Genomic DNA, 9,770 nt, shown 5'->3' with positions numbered 1-9,770 from the left:
GGAATAAGAATGGATTTGGGGAGTATTGAGTGGGACATGATTTTTTCAGGAAAGGATGTAAATGAAAAATGGAGAATATTCAAAGAAGAAATGTTGAGAGTACAGAGTAGATGTGTCCCAGTGAGGATCAAAGGAAAGGCTGGAAGTCATAGGGAGCCCTTGGTTTTAGAGGAATATTAGAAATTTGGTTAGGAGAAAGAGGGAGGTGTACAAGAGGTATAAACAACAGGGTGATGAGAAATTGAAAGAGGACTACAAGGAGTGTAGAAAAAATCTTAAGAAAGAAATAGGAAAGGCCGAAAAGAGACACAAAGAGGCTTTGGCAGGCAGAGTAAAAATAAATCGAAAGGGTTTCTATAGGTACATTAAAATAGTGAGGGATAAAATTGGACCCCTTTAGATAGGGAGGGTAGGCTATGTGAGAAGTCAGAGGAGAAGGGGGAAATTTTAAATGATTTCTTTTCCTCAGTATTCACTAGGGAAAAAAATATTGTACCAGTTGAAGTAAAGAAAAATAGTGGAGAGGTCATGAATCATATAAGGATAACCGAGGAGGTAGTGATGGCAGTGTTAAAAAAGATAAAGGTGGAGAAATCTCTGGGTCCAGACAAAGTATTCCCAAGGACACTCAGGGAGGCAAGTGTACAGATAGTGGGGCCATTAACAGAGATATTTAGGATGTCACTGGTCATGGGGGTAATGCCAGAGGATTGGAGGGTGGGTGGCTCATGTTGTTCCGCTGTTTAAGAAAGAGTCCAAATGTAAACCTGGAAATTATAGACCCGAGAGTCTGACGTCTGTGTTGGGTAATTTAATGGTAAGTGTTCTGAGGGATGGCATTTACAAATATTTGGAAGAACATGGATTGATAGGGAGTAATCAGCATGGTTTTGTCAGGGGTAGATCATGCTTAACAAACCTTAAAGTGTTTTTCTAGGGGGGGGGTTACAAAAAAGATTGATGAAGGGAAGACTGTGGATGTTGTCTATTTAGACTTTAGTAAAGCTTTTGACAAAGTTTCCCATAGGAGGTTAGGTAAAAAGGTAGAGGCATTAGGTATAAATAAGGAGGTAGTGAAATGGATTCAGCAATGGTTAGATGGGAGGTGTCAGAGAGTAGTGGTAGAAAATTGTTTGTCAAATTGGGGGCCGGTGACTAGTGGAGTTCCTCAGGGATCGGTCCTGGGTCCACTGTTGTTTGTTATACATATTAACGATCTGCAAGAAGGGGTGGTGAATTGGATAAGTAAGTTTGCAGATGATACAAAGATTGGTGGTATTGTGGACAGTGAGGAAGATTACCATAGCTTAAAAAGAGATATAGGAAAGCTAGAGGAGTGAGCTGAGAAATGGGTGATGGAATTTAATACCGATAAGTGTGAAGTGTTGCATTTTGGAAAGGCAAATCTAAATAGGTCATATACATTGAATGGTAGACAATTGAGGAGAGCAGAGCAACAAAGGGATTTGGGAGTTATGGTAAATAGTACCCTCAAAGTTGATACTCGGGTAGATAGAGTGGTGAAGAATGCATTTGGAATGTTGGCCTTCATAAATCGGAGTATTGAATTCAAGAGTTGGGATGTTATGATGAAATTGTACAAAGCATTGGTGAGGCCAAGTTTGGAATACTGTGTGCAGTTTTGGTCACCAAATTATAGGAAGGATTTAAACAAAATAGAGAGAGTGCAGAGAAGGTTCACGAGAATGTTGACAGGATGTCAGGGTTTGAGTTACAGAGAAAGGTTGAGCAGCCTGGGCCTTTTTTCTCTGGAGTGTTGAAGATTTAGGGGGGATTTGATGGAGGTTTTCAAGATTTTAAAAGGGACAGAGTCAACGTGATTAGGCTTTTTCAATTAAGAGTGGGGGATATTCAAACCAGAGTCCATGGTTTGAGTTGAATGGGGAAAATTATATGGGGAATATGAGGGGGAAATTTCTTTACGCAAAGGGTGGTTGGGATGTGGAATAAGCTTTCAGCGGAGGTGGTTTTAAAATTTTTTTATTTATTTTTCATACTATAAACAACATTGATCAAGATACATACATTTTCCTTTTCAAATATATACAGTGTCATTTTCTCCCCCCCCTCCCTCTTCCCTTCCCACCCTCCCTACTTGCCCTCCCATTCATTCAAAGCTCAGAATCCAAGATACATCAAACCCGCCAAACAATGTTGTCACTCAACAAAAACAAACAAAAAATTCCACTGAGTCAGTTCTTTTCATTTTCTTCTCCTTCTGTCATTTTAGGTGGTAGATGTCCCCAGTAGGTTTTCTCTATTATGTTTCATGTATGGCTCCCATATTTGTTCAAATATTGTAATATTATTTCTTAAATTATATGTTATTTTTTCTAATGGAATACATTTATTCATTTCTATATACCATTGTTGTATTCTCAAGTTATCTTCTAATTTCCAGGCTGACATAATACATTTTTTTGCTACGGCTAGGGCTATCCTAACAAATCTTTTTTGTGCACCATCCAAATCAAGTCCAAATTCTTGTTTTTTATATTACTTAGGAGGAAGATCTGTGGGTTTTTTGGTATATTGCTTTTTGTGATTTTATTTAATATCTGGTTTAGATCTTCCCAAAAATTTTTCACTTTTTCACATGTCCAGATTGCATGAATTGTTGTTCCCATTTCCTTTTTACAGCGAAAACATCTGTCAGATACTGTTGGATCCCATTTATTTAACTTTTGAGGTGTAATGTATAGCCTGTGTATCCAGTTATGTTGTATCACACGTAATCTCGTATTTATTGTATTTCTCATAGTTCCTGAGCATAACTTCAGCGGAGGTGGTTGAAGCAGGGACGTTATTTACATTTAAGGAAAGACTGGATGATGACATGGAGGGGAGAGGATTGGAGGGTATGGACCAGGTGCTGGTCAGTGGAACTAGGAGGGTGGGGATTTGTTCCGGCATGGACTAGTAGGGCCACACTGGCCTGTTCTGTGCTTTATATGGTTGTATAGCAATGAGAGTTTTAACAGTGTTGGATGATAAAATGTGTCAGAAAATGTTTCATGAGGTTCACAGTGGGGGGAAGCTTTATTGGTGATGTACAGTGCATGGAGACAGATGTTATGACACCCAGTTCACAGTGGGGAGGTTTATCAGTGATGTATAATAAACTCTGGCATAAACTGTTATAATGAATTCACAGAGGGGAGAAGTTTTAAGTGTGATGTTCGGGAGACTCAGACGGATACTGTGAAACCAGGTTCACATTAGTGAGAAGGTTTAACAGTCAGGTTCAATTAACTGTGGCAAGTATTGTGACACCAGGTTCACAGTGCGGAAGAGGTTTAAAGGTTGCAGATACAGAGACACAGAGTAAAAAGTGGGGAGAAATTTTAATGGTGATTTTCGAGAGACTGAGGCAGATATTATTTCACTGGGTTCACAGTAGGGAGAAGGTTTAATGGTGATGTATGGTTGGCTGAGGTAGATACTGTGACACCAGGTTCACACTGGAGAGGAGGTTCATCAGAGATGTACAATTAACTGTGGCAGATCATGTAACACCAGGTTCACAGCAATGAGAAAGTTTATCAGTGATGTACAATAAACTGTGGTGGATAATGTGACACCAGGTTCACAGTGGGGAGAATGTTTAACAGTAGATTGAGGCAGGATATCAGACACCAGATCACAGTACTGAGATGGTTTAACGGTGAGGTACAGCAGACTGAGGCAGATACTGTGACACCGGGTTCCCAGCAGCAGTGAGAGGTTTAACATTGATGAACAATATAGCAGATGCTGTGGCACTAGGTTAACAGTGGAGAGAAGTTTTAATGGTGATATACTGTAGACTGATGCAGATACGGTGACACTGGGTTTGTAGTGGGCAGAAGTTTTGTCAGTGATGTTCAATAGAGTAAGGCAGATTCTTTGATGCCAGATTAACAGTTTTGAGAATGTTTAACAGTGTACGATAAATTTTGTCAGATGCCGTGAAACCAGGTTCACAATGGGAAAAGAGTTAATTGAGATATACGGGAGATATACAATAGACTGAGGCAGATACTGTGACGCCGTGTTCACAGTGAGGAGAATGTTTAACGATGATGTATGGTAAATTGAGGTAGATACCATGACTCCAGGTGCACAGTAGGGATAAGTTTTAAAAGTGATGTACGGTAGACTGAGGCAGATACTATGAGATCATGTTCACAGTGGGGCAAGGTTTAACTGTGATGTACGATAAACACTGGCAGAAACTTTGACAAATGGTTCACATTGGGGAGAAGGTTTAATGGTGATGTATGGTAAATTGAGATAGATACTGTGACACCAGGTGCACAATGGGAAATAAGGTATAACAGTGATGTACGGTAGACTGAGGCAAATACTGTGACACTGTGTTCACAGTGGGGAGAAGATTTAATGATGATATACAGTAAATTGAGGTAGATACCATGACTCTAGGTGTACAGCACGGAGAAGGTTTAATGGTGATGTACGATAAACTGTGGTAGGTACAGTAAAACCGGCCTCACAGTGGGGGAAAAGTTTACTGGTGATGTACGAGAAACTGAGGCAAATGCTGTGACAGTGGGGAGAACATTTAACAGTTCTGTATGATAAACTGTGGCAGAGAAAGTGACACTGTTTTCACTGTTGGGAGAATGTTTCATGGTGACGTACGATAGACGTACGCAGATACTCTGACACCAGCTTCACAGGGGGGAGAATTTTTATCAGGGATGTACGGTGGACTGAGATAGATACTGAGACAATGGGTTCACGGGAGTGAAAATGTTTAACATTAATGTACGATAAACTGTGTCAGATACTGTGTCACCAGGTTCACCGTGGGGAGAATCTTTAACGAGATGTACAATAAACTCTGGCAGATTCTGTGACGCTGAGTTCACAGTGTGGAGAACGTTTAATGGTGATGTACAGTAGACTGGGACAGAAACTGTGACACCAGGTTCAGGGCAGTGAGAATGTTTAACAGTGATGTATAAAAAAACTCTGGCATATACAGGATCACAGTGGAGAGTATGTTTAATGGTGATATATGGGAGTCTGAGGCAGATACTGTTACATCAGGTTCGCAGTGGAGGGAAAGTCTATGGGTGATGTAAGGTATATTGAGGCGGGTATTGTGACTCCAGGTTCACAGTGGGGAGAAGGTTTAAGTGTCCTGTACGGGAGACTGAGGCAGATACTGTGACACCGTGTTCAAAGTGGGGAGAATGTTTAACATTGATGTAGGATAAATTGTGGCAGATCGGGTGACACCAGTTTCTTAGTTGAGAGAAGGTTTAATGGTGATGTTCGGTAGACTGAGGCATATACTGTGACACTGTGTTCACAGTGGGGAGTTGTGTCAGTGATGTACGATAAACTGTGGTAGATACTGTGGACACCAGGTTCACAGTGGGTTGAAGCTTGAACGGTGATGTATGGAGGTGTGACAAGGATAATGTGACACCGTTTTACATTAGTGAGAAGGTTTAACAGTCAGGTTCAATGAACTGTGGCAGGTACTGTGACACCGGGTTTACAGTACTGAGAAGGTTTATAAGTGATGTACGATAAACTGTGGCAGAAATTGTGAAACCAGGTTCACAGTGGGAAGAATGTTAAAAAGTGATGCATATAACACTATTGCAGATACATTTACACCAGGTTCACAGTAGGGAGGAGATTTAAGGGTGATGTATGGGAGACTGAGGTAGATGCTGTAACACCAGGTTTACAGTGGGGAGAAGGTTAAAAGATGATGGACGGTAGACTGAGGCAAATACTATTACACCAGGTTCACAGGGGGGAGAAAGTTTAACGTTGATGTCCGATAGACAGAGACAGAAACTATGAGACAGGATTCAGATTCGTGAGAAGGTTTAACAGTCAGGTTCAATGAACTGTGGCAGGTACTGTGACACCAGGTTTACAGAACTGAGAAGGTTTAAAAGTGAGGTACATTAAACTGTGGCAGATACTGTGAAACCGGGTTCAGTGTGGGAAGAATGCTGAAGGTGATGTACAGTTAACTTTGACAGATACTGCTGACACCGGAATCAGTGCAGTGAAAAAGTGATGTACAATAAATTCTGGCCTATACTGTGACATCAGGTTCATATTGGGGAGAAGGTTTAACGGTGATATATGGTAGAGGGAGGCAGATACTGTGACACCAGGCTCATTGTATTGTTCATTTATCTTAATTACAACATCTAATTTATATCTCCATTTTTTTGTGGCAACTTCCAAACATTGCATAAACTTCTATTCTAGACAGATTTTGTTCATTTAAATAGGTCACCACAAAAAGCCCAAATCGTTTGGTCTCTTAAGTACACTGCACAAAATTAAATTTTTACTTGGGTTTAGTTCAACGGCACTTCAGTCTGCTTCATTATTGTTTCAGTCCCTCGTTTTGTGTTTTCTGCTATGCCCAGCCGTTTCGCCAAATAGGCATCCAACCTCTGTCTTCTCAGCTTGACCCAACATCTCCTCTGTAAACTTAAGCAAACCAAGGAGATCAAAGATAAAATTTTCACATTTGCATTTTCAAAAACAAAAATGGTGCTGTGATTTGCAGTTTCACATCATAAGTCCACTTGCTAAACTTGCAAGCAACTGCATCGCATCCTACAGCTGGAAAATTGCAAGAGAACTACTTGGTTAAAGCAAAGATTCCACCCAGCCACCCCATTAAAGGTCTCCAAGTTAACAACAGAGAGCAACCTGAAAGTTAAATACAAAGATCTCTATCAGGAAGATTAATGGGCTTTTAAAAAAAAATCATTTCCACTATTGAAAGAAAACTCCTCAGGGAACACCAGGCTCTTGTTGAACAATTTCTGTTGTATTCCTCAAAATGGTTTGAATCTTGATTTCAAGCAGTGTCATTTGGTTAGATTGTTGGTCTAGAACAAACCCTGCCCACACACTCCCTTAAATACCTGCAAAGTCCTGGTTCAGCTCTGCTGCATGCTAAAGCTCTCAGAGCTTTTCTGAAGAGATAGCGGACTTCAGATGCTGGTACGTTGAGTCACAAAAACACTAATGCTTCCCTGAACAACACACCTCTCTCTGAAAACCAACAAAAACCTTCCCGAGTGGTAATCATTCACCTTTTGAGCACCAAAATCTGGTGAACTTGATATATGTTAAATTCTGTGCACAGTATAAGAATGGCCTGCAAACAGTGGACTTGGAGGAATTAGAAGTGAGATTGGACTGTGAACCAAAGAACTTTTCTGAACTTACACACACATTACACACACGTGCACTTTGAATTAGAAGGGGGGTAAGTTAGATAAAGTAAGTTAAAGTAGTAAAATAGTGATAAGTTAAAGTCTTATCTGTTTTCATGTTTAAAGATAATTAAAATCAGCTTTTGTTTAAGTAACCATTTGTCTTGGTGAATATTTATTGCTGCTGGGTTTTGGGATCCTCTGGTCTTGTAACACAGCACCAAGCTTCAGAACAACCCCCATTCTTTAGGTTATAATAATATTCCATTAATGGGTCCCGGCATCTTTTCAAAGTTATTAATTGACTCTTCAATAATTTTTGTAAATATCAACAAGACATAATATCATTTCACTGTTGTGTCTGTATCGTAGGAGAATTCCCTTTCCGTTCGATCAGAATTAGAGTTTTGGGTGCTGTATTTGAGAAAAGATGTGCTGGTGTTGGAGAAGGTCCAACATTAGTGAGAAGGTTTAACAGTCAGGTTCAATGAACTGTGGCAGGTACTGTGACACCAGGTTTACAGTACTGAGAAGGTTTAAAAGTGATGTACGATAAACTGTGGCAGATACTGTGAAACTGGGTTCAGTGTGGGAAGAATGCTGAAGGTGATGTACAGTTAACTTTGACAGATACTGCTGACACCGGAATCAGTGCAGTGAAAAAGTTTAACAGTGATGTACAATAAATTCTGGCCTATACTGTGGTGAGTGTATGAGGAACAATTGTCGACTCTTTGACTGTACTAGTTGGAGTACAGAAGGATAAGGGAGACCTCAGAGGCATTTCAAATGCTGGAAGGCTTGGACAGAGTACATATGGCAAAGATGTTTCCCATGGTAGGAGATTCTAGAACAAGGGACATAATTTCAGAATAAAAGGGTGTCAATTTAAAACGGATGTGGAAAAATTGATTTTGTCAGTGGGTCGTGAACCTGTGGAACTGAGGTCATTGGGTGTATTTAAAGCAGAGATTGACAGGTAGTTGATTAGTCAAGGAATCACGGGTAATGGGGAGAGAGCTGGGCAGTGGGGGTGAGTGGAAGAATGGTGGAACAGACTCAATATGCCTACTTTTCCCCTATATCTTGTAATCTATATCCTGCGAAAGACCTAGACAACCCTCCTCTTGTATTCCATTTTCAGAAAACAGTCTGCATCATGAGTTTACGTCACGTGAACCCATTTCTGATTGAATCCCATATTACATGTGACACAAAACAAATTCTGCATTCAGAGGATTGCAGCTTCCTCATTTTAAAAATTGTTATCGAGCAGCTCAAATGAGATTTCTTGCTTCTTTTTGTGAAAGGGGAAAAATTGCCTTTAAAATGTATAAAATAGGAGAGAGAAAAGCAGAAGAATTTTTATACAAGTGGGAATTGAAATTAATGGTTGGTAATAAAGATACACCATTGTTGAAACATTTGATTAATATATGGAATAAAATAATTGATGAAATTGGTGGAAGTGGATGTACATCACCCAGAATGGCTTTGATTCGAAATCCTCGTCTCTTTTTCAAAGGATCATCAATTTCTGGATAGCTGGTTTCGTAAGAGGATTATAAATGTTGAAGATTGTTATGAAAGGGGTCAATTCATGTTATTTGAGCAACTGAGAAATAAATATCGTATAACTCATTGCAATCTTTTTGCTATTTCCAACTAATAGCATATTTGAAGGATAAGTTAGAACCAACCATGTTGTACTGAAATAGAAATTCCTTATAAAGAGGAATTGTTAAAAAGTTTACTTCTGTGATGTCCTCTTGATTACAAGTAGGAACTTTTAAATGAGGAGTTCATAAGTCGAGACAAACGTGGGAAATGTATCTGAATATTGTAATTGATTGGCAAATATTGGCAGATCCATACAAGTTTCTCAATGTATGATACCAATTAGTTCAGCATAATTGTTTTTACATCAGTCATGTAGCAGATGTCAGCAAGGATTTTATCTGAAAGCTGCACCTGGAGTCAGGTGACTCAGGCAGTTGGATTTGAAAAGCTCGACAGGAAGCTGATTTGGCAACAGAGATCATTTGATCCAGGGGAGTTGTATTAATTCACTTCAACTCAGCAGTCTGGAACTATTGACCAGAGTTCCACATTGCAGCAGTGAGGAAGGAATTCACAACTCGTTTTTCTTCTACAGTTACTTCTTCCACCAGAGAAATTGAATAGAATAAAATCAGAATTATCAGATCGATGTTTGAAGTGTGGTGAAGATGTAGCAACTTTATTGCATTCAACTTAGCTTTGTCCTAATGTGAGATCTTTTTGGGGAGAATTACAAATTTTTTGGAACAAGTTACAGAGTTGTTTATCCGCAAAATCCAACTCTATTTTTATTAGGAAATATTGAAGGAATAAGGCCCAAATTAAAACTAGTAATATATCAATTGAAATTTGTTAAATTAGCATTAGCAGGGATGTGGAAATGTATTGAACTTACTCGGAAATCAGATAAATTTTTAGGGATGCCAAGATGACATGCAAAATTTCAAAATTGTCTTCCTTTAGAAAAAATTACATATAGCT

Source organism: Narcine bancroftii, chromosome 11 (assembly GCF_036971445.1).
Source record: "Narcine bancroftii isolate sNarBan1 chromosome 11, sNarBan1.hap1, whole genome shotgun sequence".
NCBI classification, from domain to species: domain Eukaryota; kingdom Metazoa; phylum Chordata; class Chondrichthyes; order Torpediniformes; family Narcinidae; genus Narcine; species Narcine bancroftii.
This window is presented reverse-complemented; position numbering follows the sequence as displayed.